The sequence below is a fragment of the Pinus tabuliformis genome, chromosome 6, assembly GCF_031772625.1.
Source record: "Pinus tabuliformis cultivar Carrire ecotype Pingquan chromosome 6, CPIR1, whole genome shotgun sequence".
In the NCBI taxonomy this organism is placed as follows: domain Eukaryota; kingdom Viridiplantae; phylum Streptophyta; class Pinopsida; order Pinales; family Pinaceae; genus Pinus; species Pinus tabuliformis.
The window spans coordinates 1351579178-1351594718 of NC_142292.1; positions in this window are offsets into that span (position 1 = coordinate 1351579178).

Sequence of the window (15541 nt, forward strand, 5' to 3'; positions counted from 1 at the left end):
TTTTGTTTGATTCTTAATGGTTGGTTGCTGGATCAAATGAAGAAGGCTGCTTTGGGTCCGGGAAATCAACTCAGATTTGTAGGAGGTTCTGTGGGGCGAGCTAGGTAAGGGTTTTGGCACTTTGAATTGGATGTGATGGTAAGTATAAGACCAGTGAGGAGTTGCAGAGGGAATGCAAGGTTCATGAGTCCTCTTCAAACAGTAGAAAACATTAAAAACTAAATGTATCCTTAATGCAGATCACTGAATATCAATGGATTCCACCTATTTATCTTTATTCATTTAGTTATGAAGAACGAAATAGATGCTGGCACATATGCACATAAGAGAAACTAAATAACAGAGGAAGAAACAATGCCAAGACACATTACCACAAGAATCCCACAAAATGTTGCAAAACCCTCGCTCATTTCCTTGCAAAGCTACAAAAGTGATTTACAATAAAGCTCAAAGCATCCCCAAGAGTCCAACCTTTACAAATGACTAATAAAGTACATAATATAGGCATCAAACCACCTATGCTAGCCATCAGGGGTTGAATCCATGAGTCAAGGAGCTATTTCAACAACATCTAAACTAGGAGCTGGAAAATAGGTAGTGGAACAACTTGCCTCTAAAATTATGGAAACTGATTCATTCAACCTCAAACCACCTCTAACTAATGTATCTACCCCCTCAAGTCATTTTTCATCATATTTACATCATATTACATCAACCATTACAAATTTACTAATAAGAAGGGAAAAAGTCAATTGTTAGTCAATCTGGGCGAAATTATGAGTTTTAGTAAAAAATGGCAAAAATTTGTCTGATGCGCAACGCCCTGAGCCTCATGCATAGCTCCACTTCAAGGCTGGTTTTGGAGGCCTTCCACTTCATCAAATAAGGCCCAAGATAGCTTGTTGGAAAGATCTACTAGTCTAGTTTCCATAATACTTTGAATTTTCTGATTTGGAGTTGATTTGACCCTTCAAAAATCATTTTCCCAAGATTGCTTCCTGTGGGTCCAAAAAGTAGTTGAGAGGGCATTATTTAGGTGTTTTTTGCCCTTTAGGTGACCTAGATCTCCTCAAAATTTTACGAAACTTTCTGGGTTTCATTTGTTTTCCATGAGGAATCAAAAAATGTAAGACATTTTGAAAAATACTAAGCCAAATCAATGCGCAGCGCTGGTGCCGCTGTGCATCAGCTGAAAATTCATGTGTTTTTAATTACAAAATTGTGAAATGAAAAAAATTTCCAAAAATTTATTCAAATTTGGCAAGAGGCAAGATTACTAACTACTTTTCTGAGCTAATGAAGCGTCAGCCAAAACTTTAAGTTTATCTTGTTCCTTTTTGGCCCTCTAGGCTCTCTTTAACTTAGCTTTTAGGTTGTTTATCCTTGTCTTGCAAATTTTATTCCGAGCTAAGTAATGATAAGCCATATGGCGCAACATTTTATTTTCTTTGTTAGCTTTCTCAAGCCTCTTCTCAAGGCGGATGTTCACCCTTTCCAACCATGATTCTTGGTCAGCCTCAATTTCTTGCTCAAGGGACGTCATCTTGATTTTTCTTCTCTTTGCCACTTGCCTATTTCTCTAATTGTTTGCAGCTCCATAATAGGTTGCTTATCTTCTAGCTGCTTGTTCTCCTGCTCAAGAAAGTTGATGATCCGTTTGGCGCTCTCAAGGTCAAGTGATAAGTCTTGTATTTCAGCGTCCTTCTCTTTGATAATCATATCCTTGAGTCTTGAGATTTGAGAGCCCAAATCAGCGACATCCTCCTAAACCAAAAAAAAATCCCTATCTTTCCCTTCAGTAGGGCCCTCTTCATGCATTTGTTGCTTTCCTTTGTCTCTGCCCTGTACCCGTTTAGCTGGAGAAGAAGGCAAAGCCCCTTTCACCCCTGGTGAAGATAGCATTTGCCTGTGATCCGGTGAATAAAACGAGACCCCTTCCACCCCTGTTGGAGATAGTACTCCTTTGGCAGCTGCAAAAAGCATCATAGTGCCTCTTTCATAAGTAACAAACACAAGAACATGAGCCTCTTCTGTTTTATTCTCAGGCTCTTTTTGTTGCCCAGAAGGTTCACCTTCCTCTTGAGGATCTGAAAATATTTGAGACCCCTTGAAGCATTCATTGGCAATGAAAGTTTTGCATGACAGTCCTAACTAAGTGGGCTGATGCAAAACCAAAATTTTAATGACAGAAAAATGATAAATACTATTGAGCTACTGTGGAAATGGTTTTCCTTTTGCAATCACTATCATCCTCTCTATGTTTTTACATATGAAATAAGTAATGCTCATCATTCTGACCCTGGTGAAGTGTATAAGCAATTTGATGTGGTAGGCATAAATTATGGAAAACCTACCCTTACATGTAAAGTATTTGATGATAAGCTTCATGAGTGGAACATACCGGTCCTCCAAGAATTTGAAAGGAAACACCCTGCTAAGTTTACCATGGTATTTGGCCTTGATATAAGGTTCATAATGCTACTTATTGGTATTCTTCCTTTTGTTCCACTTTTCCCCTACGTTTGGCATTCTTGTGGCTTCTGCAATGAGAGCTGGTGAAAGAGTGAAATCGACCCCAGCAAGATGTACCACATTATTTTCCATGTTTATGACAAACTGCCTTGCCAACTCATGGTGATATTTGACCCTCTCAACCATCTCACAAAACTCAAAATAGGACTGATATCCAAAACATGTGGTGGCTAGAGGGCAAGCAAGGAGTTCAATCATGCTAATAGGTTCCTCCCTAATAATTTTTCCACCCTTGTGAGGTCTCTTGGGTTGCATATTTCTTTCCTTTGAGCTATCACTAAGTGTTTCTCCTTCAAAACTTGATTCACTACTTCTTTCCATGATTCTTGTCTTGGGGATGCGATGTGGTGATGGTATGGTGCACAATGACAATGAAGAGATTTTACAAATGTGAAGTGGAGTAGGGGAATGGAGGGACAAATTTAGGAAACTAGGTTTTTGACTTATGAGGGACTTAGGGTTTGATGAAAGGAGTTAGTTTTCTTAGGGGAATGGGAAAGGGAAAATGGAATTAATGGGTAGATTTAGGGCAATGAAGTGTGGAAAAGGGGAAAAAGATGTTGGTTTTGTAATGCAGTGAGAGATTTTGCAATGAGATGAAAATATATGAAGACAAGCTAGGGTTTGATATCAAGAAGCAAAACTCATGAAGAAAACATGAAGAAGACCAAATTTAGCTCAAGATCGATGAAAACTTACTTGAATGAGTAAAATGCAGCATTTGGGAGAGTTTAGGATGAAGTTGAGTGATTTTGGAACGTCCCTAGCCAATGCGCAGTGCACTGGGCCCAATGCGTAGTACCTGCCTGATGCGTAGCGCCTGCCTGATGCACAGCACCTGTGTATTTTTACACTGGCAGAAACTGTCTGATGCGCAGCACTAGTCTGATGTGTAGCGCCAACCGTCTGATGCACAACGCTAGGCAAACTTGCTACAAAAACAAGGTTTTCTTCCTCCTTTGCTTGATTTCCCTCCAAATTGCCATTTTGCTTCTTCACTTGACATTTTGCACAATGAAATGTATGACTAGCATGAATTCACTTTATAAATGGATGCACTTTAATTTTTCCTCATTGCAAACCCACTTTTATAAAGTCTTAGTCACTTTTTCTCAAAAACTTTGTTTTTCATTTGACTTTTGACTTTTTCTTGACCATTTTATGGACTGATGCATTGGTGCTTTTTTTTTGCAGTGGCTGGAGTTGGCAAGGTGACCAAAAGCAGCTACTGAACTTATTACATATAGAACACTTAAATTACATGAAAGTTGTACATAAAATGAAAAAACTATGTTTTCACCTCAAAACAGACTTTTGAGGTAAAAAAGATTTATTGAGCATATCAGAAGTAAATTTATGATTCTATGAACTTACTAATCCTCCTCATGTGCCTGCTGACCTTTTGTTCAGTTTTGGGTGACCATGATGACAAACCCTAGACCTAGTAGGACTAAAACCCTAGAACTGATTTTTGTAAATGAAATGAAACAGGATAACAGTAAATGACCTAAAAAATGTGAAAACAGGTCAGCAGGTGAACGTCACGAGGGAAATTGACATGAAGCCACTACCATCAGTTGATCCATGACCTAATGTAATGTAGCTGATCAGATGACTCACCTAATATGCATGCAAAAGAGCAATTTGATCACTAATGGAAGCGTGAAGATATTGACATTAACACTCCTGATTCTTTGTATCATCTGAAATCATTCACATCCCTTTGCCTTGTGGCGATGATGTGGGATATAGCATGGCCCTCCTTTGACATAGTCGCTTCTTGTCGACTTCAGCTCATTATTTAGGAAGCTGGATGAGATACTCCCTTCCAGTACCTTGGAGCTTGTATGTCCTAATGGCAAGTTCTTCGCACTCGACGACAAGTTCACATCATTGGCTTTCGATCGGGTGATTTCATGGGTGTTCGACATCAAGTCCTTTATTCACATTCCGTGAAATGTGTTGTGAGTACCTTGAGAGCCATTGTCATTATTGGTGGTTTCTCTCACACTTGTTAACGGTTCACATCGTTGACTGATAATCAAGAGACTCCTTCACATGTTTGACTTCAACGCATTCATTTACATGTTAGGATTTGTACTTTGATCGAGTATTATGGAGCACAAGACCTTGGGCTAAAATTACCTAAGTCTAGGTTGTGAGGCGATGTGACATAGTCATGTTGATATACATGTCTCTTTCAGATGGATGGCTGTGAACATACCATGAGTTGTTATGTGTGATCCTTCTCATTATTGGATGGTTGCGACCATACCTTGGTCTCATTATGATCCTTTCTACTGGATGGCTATTCCCATGCCTTGGATCCATTCACATGATCATTCTTTGGATCATTGTATCTGTACCACAATTCATGTATCATTATTCAGATTTTCCAGTGATGTATATGTATCTATGCTTGCTTGCAAGTCTTCTAATGATAGACTCTAGTTCCCCACTTCCACTTGTAAAGAATTTCACCCCACTCTAGTTCGGCCTTCATCCTTTATGGGGCATCTGTTACATAGCATTTTGTCAGTGTACCTATACTATCTATGATCCTGGAGGACCTCTGTAATGTACCCGACATGCTTTCCCATCATGAAGAAGCTCCTAGTATGTCCCTCTTCATGAGTTGAATAATTCCCCTTTGCATCATTTCCCAAGAACCTTTCTTATATCCCAGTTTACAAGACCAGTGCTACTGACCACTTTTCTCCTCACACTGATTTACAGAGGTTAAAACTAACCCTTGCGTCCTTCGGATTGACTGACCCCTTTTCTAGTCACGCTGATCCTCTTTTGGAAGGTTTTTTAAATAAGGAGCTGAAGCTTCCATGTCTAGAAGCTTCGTAACGGAAGTCTGGTAGATGGTTGGGCCGGCTAGAACCGAGGAAATAATTTTGGGCTCCTTTCCCCTATTAGGATGGAACAATCTCAAGAGACAAGACCTTCTCCCATGATGAGAGGAACCATCTCCCATCCATTCAAGCTATATAAACCTATGTTTTTCCCAAGCAAAATATAGTTGGAGTTTTGGAGCAAGTTTGAATAACCAATAAGTCATCTATAGCTTGTAGCTTTCTAGTGTATGTTTGATGGAGAATAGTGTGATTTTGGTTTGGTTTGAGACTAGAGGGGAAAAGGCCTTAAAACTTCCATTGTTGGGGCTATCCATGAAGTGCTAGCAGAAGTGTGGGAACCCAGATATGTTGGAGGAGACTAGAAATGTCAAGGAACCGGTTGTAATCTCTTTCTGATTTATATAAATGCAGCTATTCATTGATTTCCTACATGAAGTGTCATTTTACATCTTTATGGCTTAATGTTCCTTGACCTATTAAGTAGGCTGAATACAATATCGTATGCTATCACGTTTGTTGTTTTTGTTGTTTGCTTGTTTTAGGTATATGAAGGAAGGAAACAGAAGATAGTTGGACTGAGGAAGCAGGATCATCACCAAGTGGAATATAATTCTAAGAGGTAGGCCCTCCTAATTGATTCTCGCTTAAGGAGATTTTCCATAAATTGTTTGTTTGCAGCTAGACTCACTCTCTTGGGCTATAGGAATTGTTTTTGTCTGCATTGAGAATTTACCTGCACCATAGGCCTATTGTAAGTTCATCTATTATACTCAAGCACAATTATGTTTTGCAATGAAAGTTACATTGAGAAATATGCATATGGTAATGACTTTCGAGATGTGTATGCAAGTTTGAGGCAAGCAAACCAAATTGAAGAGTTAGATTACCATGTACATAGCAGTTTGTTGTATCACTTGGGCAAGTTATGTATTCCACAGGGAGAAAGAAACAATATCATAAGGGAGGCACACACTTCATTGATTGCTGGACACTTTGGTGTAGGAAAGACAATAGAAAATCTCCAAAGGTATTGTTATTGGCCACACATGTTTGATAATGTATCTTGTTTCATTAGAGGATGTTCTTTATGTGCAATAAGTAAGCCTAACAATAAGAAACTAGGATTTTACACTCCACTTCCGGTACCTTCACGTCCATGGGAGAGTATCTTAATGGATTTTGTAGGAGGTCTTCCATTATCAAGGAAAGGTCATGATTACCTGTATGTAGTTGTACACAAGTTCAACAAGATGTGTATTCTAACTCCATGTAAAAAGGAAATTACAGCTGAACAAACATCTCATCTTTCCTTTCAAAAGATTTGGGTTCATTTTGATCTTCCTACTTCCATTACAAGTGATCGAGATTCTCAATTTGTTGGGAATTTCTGGTCAAATTTGTGGGACATGAGGGACACTAAGTTGAAGAAGAGTACAACCTTTCATCTGCAAACAGTTGGACAAAATGATGTGGTCAACAGGACATTCTTTCATATTCTTATAGGATATTGCAGCAGACTCCCAAGTTGTGGGATGAACAATTGCATTACATACAACATGCATACAACAGGGAAACATATTCTTCCACAAACACATCGCCATTTGAGGCATTTTTTGGGTACGTGCCAAGATTTCCATTGGACTTCATCTTTGAGAAAGATGTCACCATCGATGGTCATAACGACATCGATAAGGCAAGGAAGTTCATTGAGCAAATTCAATTGATACATCACACAGTGAAAGAACAACTTGAAAAGAGTCAAAGAAGCTACAGGGCAAGGCATGACAAACACTGTCGAATAAATTTCAAGTTGGAGATGAAGTTTGGTTATATATTAGCAAAGAGACACTTCAAGGGGGAGGTAAAAAGCTAACACCAATCTGTTATGGTCCTTTTAAAATTTTGGAAGAGAACGGTAACAATGCATTTAAGCTAGATTTGCCTCTTTATATGCAAATATATTCTATTGTTAATGTTGAGAATTTTAGATTGTTTGAGCCTCCTTTAATTGATGATAAAGGAGGAATGTTCATTTGCCATCAATAGATGATTTTTTGCCAAAATATCTTGATGAACTTCAGCAAGATCTCATACTTGACAGAAGAACCAAAACTTCAAAGAGAGGGAATGTCGAATACCTTCGAGTGGGACTCAAGCAACAAAATCCTTTGTAAGGCCAAATGGATGCATATCGAGAAGGTGAGGGAGTTGTACCCTCACCTGCTGAACAATTGATAGTATCTTTTGGGGTCAAAATGGCTTCCAGTGGGGAGTAATAATCAGGTGATAAATATTTAGCTCAAAAAATCAAAGTTGTTAGAATCGCTCAAAACCTGAATGATCATGTCAATCTCAGTGATACGATCCCAACACAACTCTTTTCACTCAAAACAAAGCTCGTATGAGGAAGATATCGCGTTCTTTTTGCTTTGCCAAACAGTGGAATTTTGAAAAAAAGGTACAGTCACTGCATAGTCATCAGTCCATACTACTGACGTGGTAGGTGACTGTGTAGGTCAAAGGGTTGGTCAACGACTAATGGGGTTTTTCCAAGTGGCGCATTTTGGTTGGTTGACAATGTGGTGAGTTGGCATTAATTCACTGGTTGGAGGAGGACCAATGAGAAGGAGACATGTCGCAAGCCCAAAGGCCGCCACGTGTCCCTCCCCAAAGGCTTGGCATCGGTGTGCACTGTGGAAATTGTTTATGTCATGCTAGGGAGTCGAACTTGTGACCTGCACTCCAGAAATCCAACGTCTTACCACCATGCCACGCCCTTTAGTTCTTAACATATAACAATTTTAATTTATATTTGTTGTGATATAACTTGGCGGTTGGGGGAGGAAAGGGCTAGCCCCGCAGGCCAGCCCCCTCCCATGTGACTACTACCAAATAACTGGAGCCAACAATAAACCATAATCGTTAGCCTAACTACCATGTAATCTCTACATGTGACCACACTATGAAAACTGACAACATTTTATGCTAACCGCGCGTGATTACTGCTATGTGGGGTTAACAACTAATTAAACTATGCTTATCATTTAATTAATGCAAGATTAATTTGGTGGATACTATGGTGGGACCGATAAATTTAGGATTAACTACAAATTTGGCATAGTTAACTCGAGCTTCTCCAGTTTTAGCGGAGTTTTCCTAGGGGAAATTGCTTTTGCCATAACTTTGCAATTTTTGACCAAATTGGTCTCAGGAAAAAGTCATTCCTAGATGGTTTTAATATTCTGAGCACATTGAAGTAGGTTTTAGGAGTAGTAGAGCATTATAAACAACATTTTTTTCCATTTTGAGCTAATACAAAAGCCTAAGCCATGGAAGCTGGACCAAGGAGATGTAGCCCAGAAGGGGTGAAGTCCTTCATTAAAACATTGTGTTAAGTGTTCATTTTGATGGTTTTCTATACATTTGTTTGTTATTGTTCAATACTTTATTTACATTTTATTTTCTCATGAATTTGACATAAATGTTGACAAATTTACCTGTTACATTTACAAACACCATAAAGGAAACCTATGCACATAAAGCAAATGCTAAGAAATTGTTTTTAATTATGAAGTTGAAATTATCACAACAAAACTAACATTCAACAATAGATCACTAAGAGATATAGCTTAAGCTTAAATCAACTTTAGAGAAGTACAAGTGGAGTCCCTTGTTCATGCTCGTCCCAATACTTACACACCTCATTTGTTTTGTACCTCTGAATAAGATGCTGCATTGAGCAACACAAAATTGTCTAAGCTTAAGGAGGAATAGGTTCATAACAAGGAAACACTATCGATGCTAAGAAAGACATGTGGTGTGAAGCACAAAAAATAATGCCAACTCTCCTTGAATTTGGAAAGGATTGAATTGGAGCACCACTTGAAAATAAGGTGTCCGGAGATATCTCGGCATTACCATTGGCCGTTTTCATTGTGTTATTCAAGAGATGAGGGAGTTGCAAATGGAATTGGAGACCCAGTAAGGTAGATGTGTATTATGCCATGTCATCAAACGTCATAGGAAGACTGATTGATGGTTTCTTTGTTTTGAGTTTATTTCTTGAGCTTTCGTGTAAGCTGGGCAAGCTCAATTTCAATAAGGTGGTGATGAACAATTGGTTCATGCCTAATGGAGTCGAACATGTTTTGGAGTTCACTCCTTTTACCATTGATCTTATCTTTTCTCGTGGTCATAGCATAATGCGCTAAACATTTATTTTTTCCTATGATCAATCAATTATTCATCATTACCTTCACTCCATTGCTACACAATCTCCTTTTATGTTTGGCAGAAAATAGCCTGCGGGTAAAGTACGTTGAAATAAAAATTGGTTTCATGGTTGTTAATATCCAATACTATTTCCATTTGTTGTGCATCAGATTTAGATAATAAAAAGGAGTATGTAGTGCCACAAACCTATCCGCTATAAAAAATTTCTCAGTAGTCTCAGTTTTGAGATCACTTGTAGGCATTAGGGGACTTTTGAGGTCTAAAATGGACCTCTTAAGAAAAATGTACAACCAAAATAAAATTTGTAAGAACCAATAGGATTCAAGATGATGATGTCAACCATGGGGGATGATTCACCATTTTTGGAGTAAAAGAGCAAAACTATTAAAAAATAATAAAACTACTTTTTCAACTTGTATTTTTAACTTGTCTCCCTAATTCTTTACACAAATTTCGAGCAGGAGTACTCATTGGATGCAAAATTTAATTCCTCATTCAAAGAGTGCCCATGTTTCATAGTTTCAATGGACCTTGCTACACGAAAAATGAGAAATACGTAAAAAAAACATGATTGCAATCACGTTTTCATGTATTTCTCATTTTTCATGTAGTAGTACCATTGGAAGTATGCAACATGGGTAATCCTTGGATGAGGAATCAATTTTTTCATCAAACGAGTGTTTCCGCTTGAAATTTGAGTAAACCCATAGGGAGGTAAGTTAAAAATATGAGTTGAAAAAATAGTTTTTTCTTTTTTCCCTCTAAAATTTGATGATGTAATCTAATCTTATTTTATTATTTCCACTATTATTCTATAATTTCCTTAGGAGGCCCATTTTAGACGTCAAAACTCCCCTAATGGCATGTTAAATTTATCCTTAACATCATATTCATAGTTGATTCACTCATTGGTGAAGGAAAATCATATTCTTGAAGATAGTATTTCCTATTAAAATTATCAATCTAATACAGTCAAGTCCTTTTGTAGCTTGAGTATATTATTGAAGAACAATCCTTAGAATATTCGTTGACACTTTATCATTTTATTTATTTGAGCATTATCATTTTTTATTTCAACAATTGGTGGTTGAAAACTATTGTTGATTGACATATTGTTCTGGTTGAAAACTATTGCTGATTTGCAACAACACTATACATTTGGTTTCTTATCAGTTTTCCCATTTGTTGAGCATGAGTTGTTAACTAAATGGATGGAATTATTGAGTTAGAGTTTCTAGATACTCTCATACTCTCCATGGTTTAGTCTAGTATGGTCAAAATCAACAAGGACATTATTTTTGACATTCAAATCCATTTGAAAGATGCACAAGAAAACATTGAATTTTTTCATCTTGAGTCACGATGATATCCTAGATAAGCCACAACAATGTAGTCACCATTTGAACTGGTTTTTGTTCAAAACAATCCTTTGTTTGAGTTTAATAAAAACTCCCATCAAATACCATAAAGAGTTCAAATTAGTGACAATGAGGTTGCCTCCCATCATGTGTTCAGTTCAAGAGAATATTTGTGTGCAGATGCAAAAATTCAGTCTTCACTTCCTAAGCCCATCATCAAACTTTGGGAGGAGATTGTCAGTTATAATAAAAAACCAATCTTGGATATGATGAGGAGGTGTCATTTCATATTCTAGAGTACTCCAAGCCCATACAATTTCATAGTTCTAAGTTTATACATGACGGTTCATCTTCACCTCTTCCAGATCCTGCTCATCTTCCAAATTTATGAAAACATATTCTTAAATACCAACATTGTGATAGAGTTTTCCATGTGAAAGATAATTTTTTTTTATCTTCATCCATATGAGCATTGTGATCATCAAAATCATCATTCAAACAAATGCTTCAGAAACAATCCTCCTACAAGAACAAAGATTCACCTTGGATGGATCACTTCTTGGAAATGGGCTTCAACAAATAAGAATATTTTTCACTCATATCACATGATTTTTTCTCGAGTATTAAAAATTATTATAGGTTATATCCCTTCATATTCTCACCTTCTATCTAATATGGGGGTAATTGATACATATCTACAACTTTTAAAGTTAAAACAAGCGAGCCTAAGCCACAACCTGAACCTGATGCCTAAGCCTTTAGCTAGAGATAGCCATACCAAAATTCAGAGTTGTAGGCAGAGACAGGGAAGCCCATGAACATGCTTTTGGTTGGCGACCTTCCTTAAACCAGCACAGATTGAGACCTCCCTTTTCAGATTTAGGTTCTCCCTTTTTCTAGAGGTCAAGACTTCCTTTTTCTAGGTTGATGGTCTTCGTCTTCAAAGAATTAGGGACATTTCCTCTAGCAAAAGTCTTCAAATTCTTTCCATATTTGGAAGGTTCTTGGGAACTTCAATAAGAATTCCAGGTTGAGACCCGAATGGTCTCCCTTTTCAAAATAATAGGGAGCACTTTCTCTAGTAGAAGACTTCATCTTCTTGCCATATTTGTAAGAGTTCCAAGAACTGTAGTAAGAATTCCAGTGTTGGTGGTAATCCTTAAACCATCATCAATTGAGACCTCGAGTTCTCCCATCTTATGCCATCATATCAAAGAGAATATTCAACCAATTGCTATCATGCATTTTTTAATTTTTATATTTCAACTCTCTTCTTGGACTCTTATATAACTGTTCAGATTAAGGGGGGAATGTTGGACACCTAATGCATTAAGGGTTGGGTGGAGGAATTTGAAGAGTCATTGGAGTCCAAGAGACCACTTGGTATATGAAGGCCAAGGGTCACAAAGAAATGTATAAGTAGATAAATATTTGTGAATAAATACAATCTCATGATTATCTTATCTATTGTACATTCCATGTGTGTATTTAACAAAGTATCTATGGGAAATTTGTGTTATTGATGATATCAATTTGGAAATTACCGTGTTGGGCTTGAGTTTCTTTCTAATCTAATTTTTCTATCATCAAAACTCTGAAAGGAAAAATTGACGATATTCGGTTATCCTAGGAAGAGGATTATAAGATTCAATATCAGATCGATTTCAAAGTTATATCATGCTAGTTTCAATGGGCTCATGAGAGCAGCCAACTCAAAATCTTATGAAAATTCTACCCATGGATTCTATTTCGTAATGCGTGCAATATTCCATCATTTTAGAGAGTTTAGCATTGGATGACTTGGAAATATTTGAAGTTGAGGTATGTATTTGACATTATCCAATGATATGAGGGTAGATTGTGAACCACTTGAAGCTTTTCAGGTGGAATGAAGATTACATTTTAGGAAAGTTTCTCATCTTTAAATTAATTATACTTTCATTTTTTGTTTATTCACAACTTGAAATTTCATTTTCAATTGTTTTTCTTGATTCTATTCTTGATAAATATCATGTTGCTTAGGGTGTTGTTGCTGTGTTGAAAATATTGAATTTCTCTAGTTGCTAATGAATTCAACTGAAATCAAAAGACACAAAACTTCATCTACTCAATATGCAGAAGGGAAAATATAGAATAGAAACACAATAAACATTCAATCACAGGAACAAAGTTTTTTCTGGGGAATCCAATTGAGAAAAACCCCTCCTTTGTTTGTATTATATTAGATGAGAACAATGACAACTTCAATGCTAGAAGCTCCCTCTGCTCTACAATATTCATCTCTCTCCTTTAGATTTCTCTTCCCAATACTTAGATAAAATAGGCTTCTAATTTCTCCTATTTCCTTGTGCATTTTTGCTCCTTAAGAACAGGGAAAGATCCTATTTCCTTGCACAATTACCAAGGAAAATAGCTCACTTGTATGCAACAAACTTTGTACACTCACTAGTATAAAACAATAATTACAATTTTCCTTTTCCCTCCAACTTCACTAGGCATATCGAATTGCATGCATTACTATAGATATTTTTAGTAAATGAAATAGTTAACTAAGAGTCAGTTCAGTTTACAACAGTTCCCCTACTCAATTGAACTCTTAACTTACTCTATTCTAGACTAGATCTTAGTCAAATTTCCAACACTAAAGATAACACCACTAGATAGCTAGAACTTATCCATCAACATGTACACAAATCTACTACTTTCCCACAAATGTGACTTGGCTGACTTAACTAAGGGATTTTTCCATGTCACTCCTAATAACTACCTGTCAACTCATCCTTCTTGATGTAGAAATTTCACCTGTAGATCAAATTGATATATGCAATTTCCTAAAGTATAATACTTGATCTACTTCTACAAAACATTAAGCATAAGCAAAATCGATTTCATGAGCAACATCAAGCATAAACACATATAACTGATCAAGAGAAATAATCACACATAAAACAAGATGTATCACTAGGGAAAGCACCAGCATAAAACCCCCAACAATGTATTATCAATCAAGCGGAAATTCTCTTTTGGTTACAAAAAAATCAGCTCAAGAGCTATCCTATACTCTGTGCAATCAAAGGATGAAGATCATAGACTCACTAGGCCTCGATATATTGGCCGCTAGTCCTCCAATCCCATATTTCTTTTCACTATTTTGATTGGGGTCCAATTACAAAAAATATGTGAATTGGCCCCAGATCATACCTGCTGTCAACCTCAGGTCCAACTTTGCAATCCTTGAGGACACTAGTTCCTCCTGCATGCAAGGAATATTCCATGGGAAGATCCCAGCATCTGATAGTACACTGTCCCTCATCTAGTCTCAACTGGGTCTCTGTCTAAACTGCCATGCATCAGTTATCCATGAGAAAATACTCAGTTATCTAAAATAATAGTTGTCACATGCATGCAAGCATTAACAAACTATATTTTACTATTTTAACTTGTTAAAATAATCTAACTGGACTTGACTAGTTAGCACTAAGTCAATTGATTCTCTCATTATATAACTCATACTTAATTCCTCAATCAGTGGGACAACTAATTGCATGTTCTCACAAAGAATTCAAGTTTAATTTTTACAACTAATTAACTCATGGAGATTAATCAGTTAATATTTTAAACTACTGTTAAGATCAAATTTGATTTTACTTCCTATAGATAGACCAGGGACTACTATAAATAGGAAGGGACCCAGAAATGCTATTTTTAGAACTTTCTATTTTTAGTAGTTTCACTTCTCACCCAAGGTGGCCAATGACCTCACTGGCCAAACTACTATTTTTAGACATGCTATTTTTAGGAGTTCTATTTTTAGCACATTCTAAATTTAGCATTTCTTGTTGCACACTTTTCAACACTTGAAGTTGAATTCAAATTTCCTCATTTATCTAAGGCACAAGTCAAATGAAGCATGTTCTTGCTAAAATTTAACACTCCCTCTTATCAAGAAAATGGTTATGAACAACCCCAATCTTTCTCATGTGGAACTCAAACTTGTCTCTTAACAAAGCCTTTGTCAAGATGTCTACATCCTGCTCCTCTGTAGGAATGTATTGTAACATAACAATCCTCCTCCACACAAATCTCTTAGGTGATGATACTTGATGTCTATATGCTTGGACCTATCATGAAACATTGGATTTTGAATGTTTTATATAGCTGTGATTGTCACAATGGCTCAATATAGGATCCATCCCCTAACTAAAGAGACCAAACATGATATTCCTCATCCAAATAGCCTCGCATGTTGCTTCAATAACATCCATATACTCAACCTCTGCTAAGCTAACTGCTACAGATATACATTTCCTGTTGTAACAAGAAACTACTGTTGAGCCAACACTAAAGACCGCTAATTATGATGTGATATTCCTATCTGAGGGACTCCCTGCCCAATATTCATTTGTGAAGCCTTGGAGATTCAAGCCATTAGTACGCTTGTACCATAAACCAAATTTTGTTGTGCCTCTGAGGTATTTTAGAACATGTTTTCTTTCTTTCCATTGAATCTTGGTAGGCTCCACCATGAACTAACTAAGCCAGTTCAATGAAAAA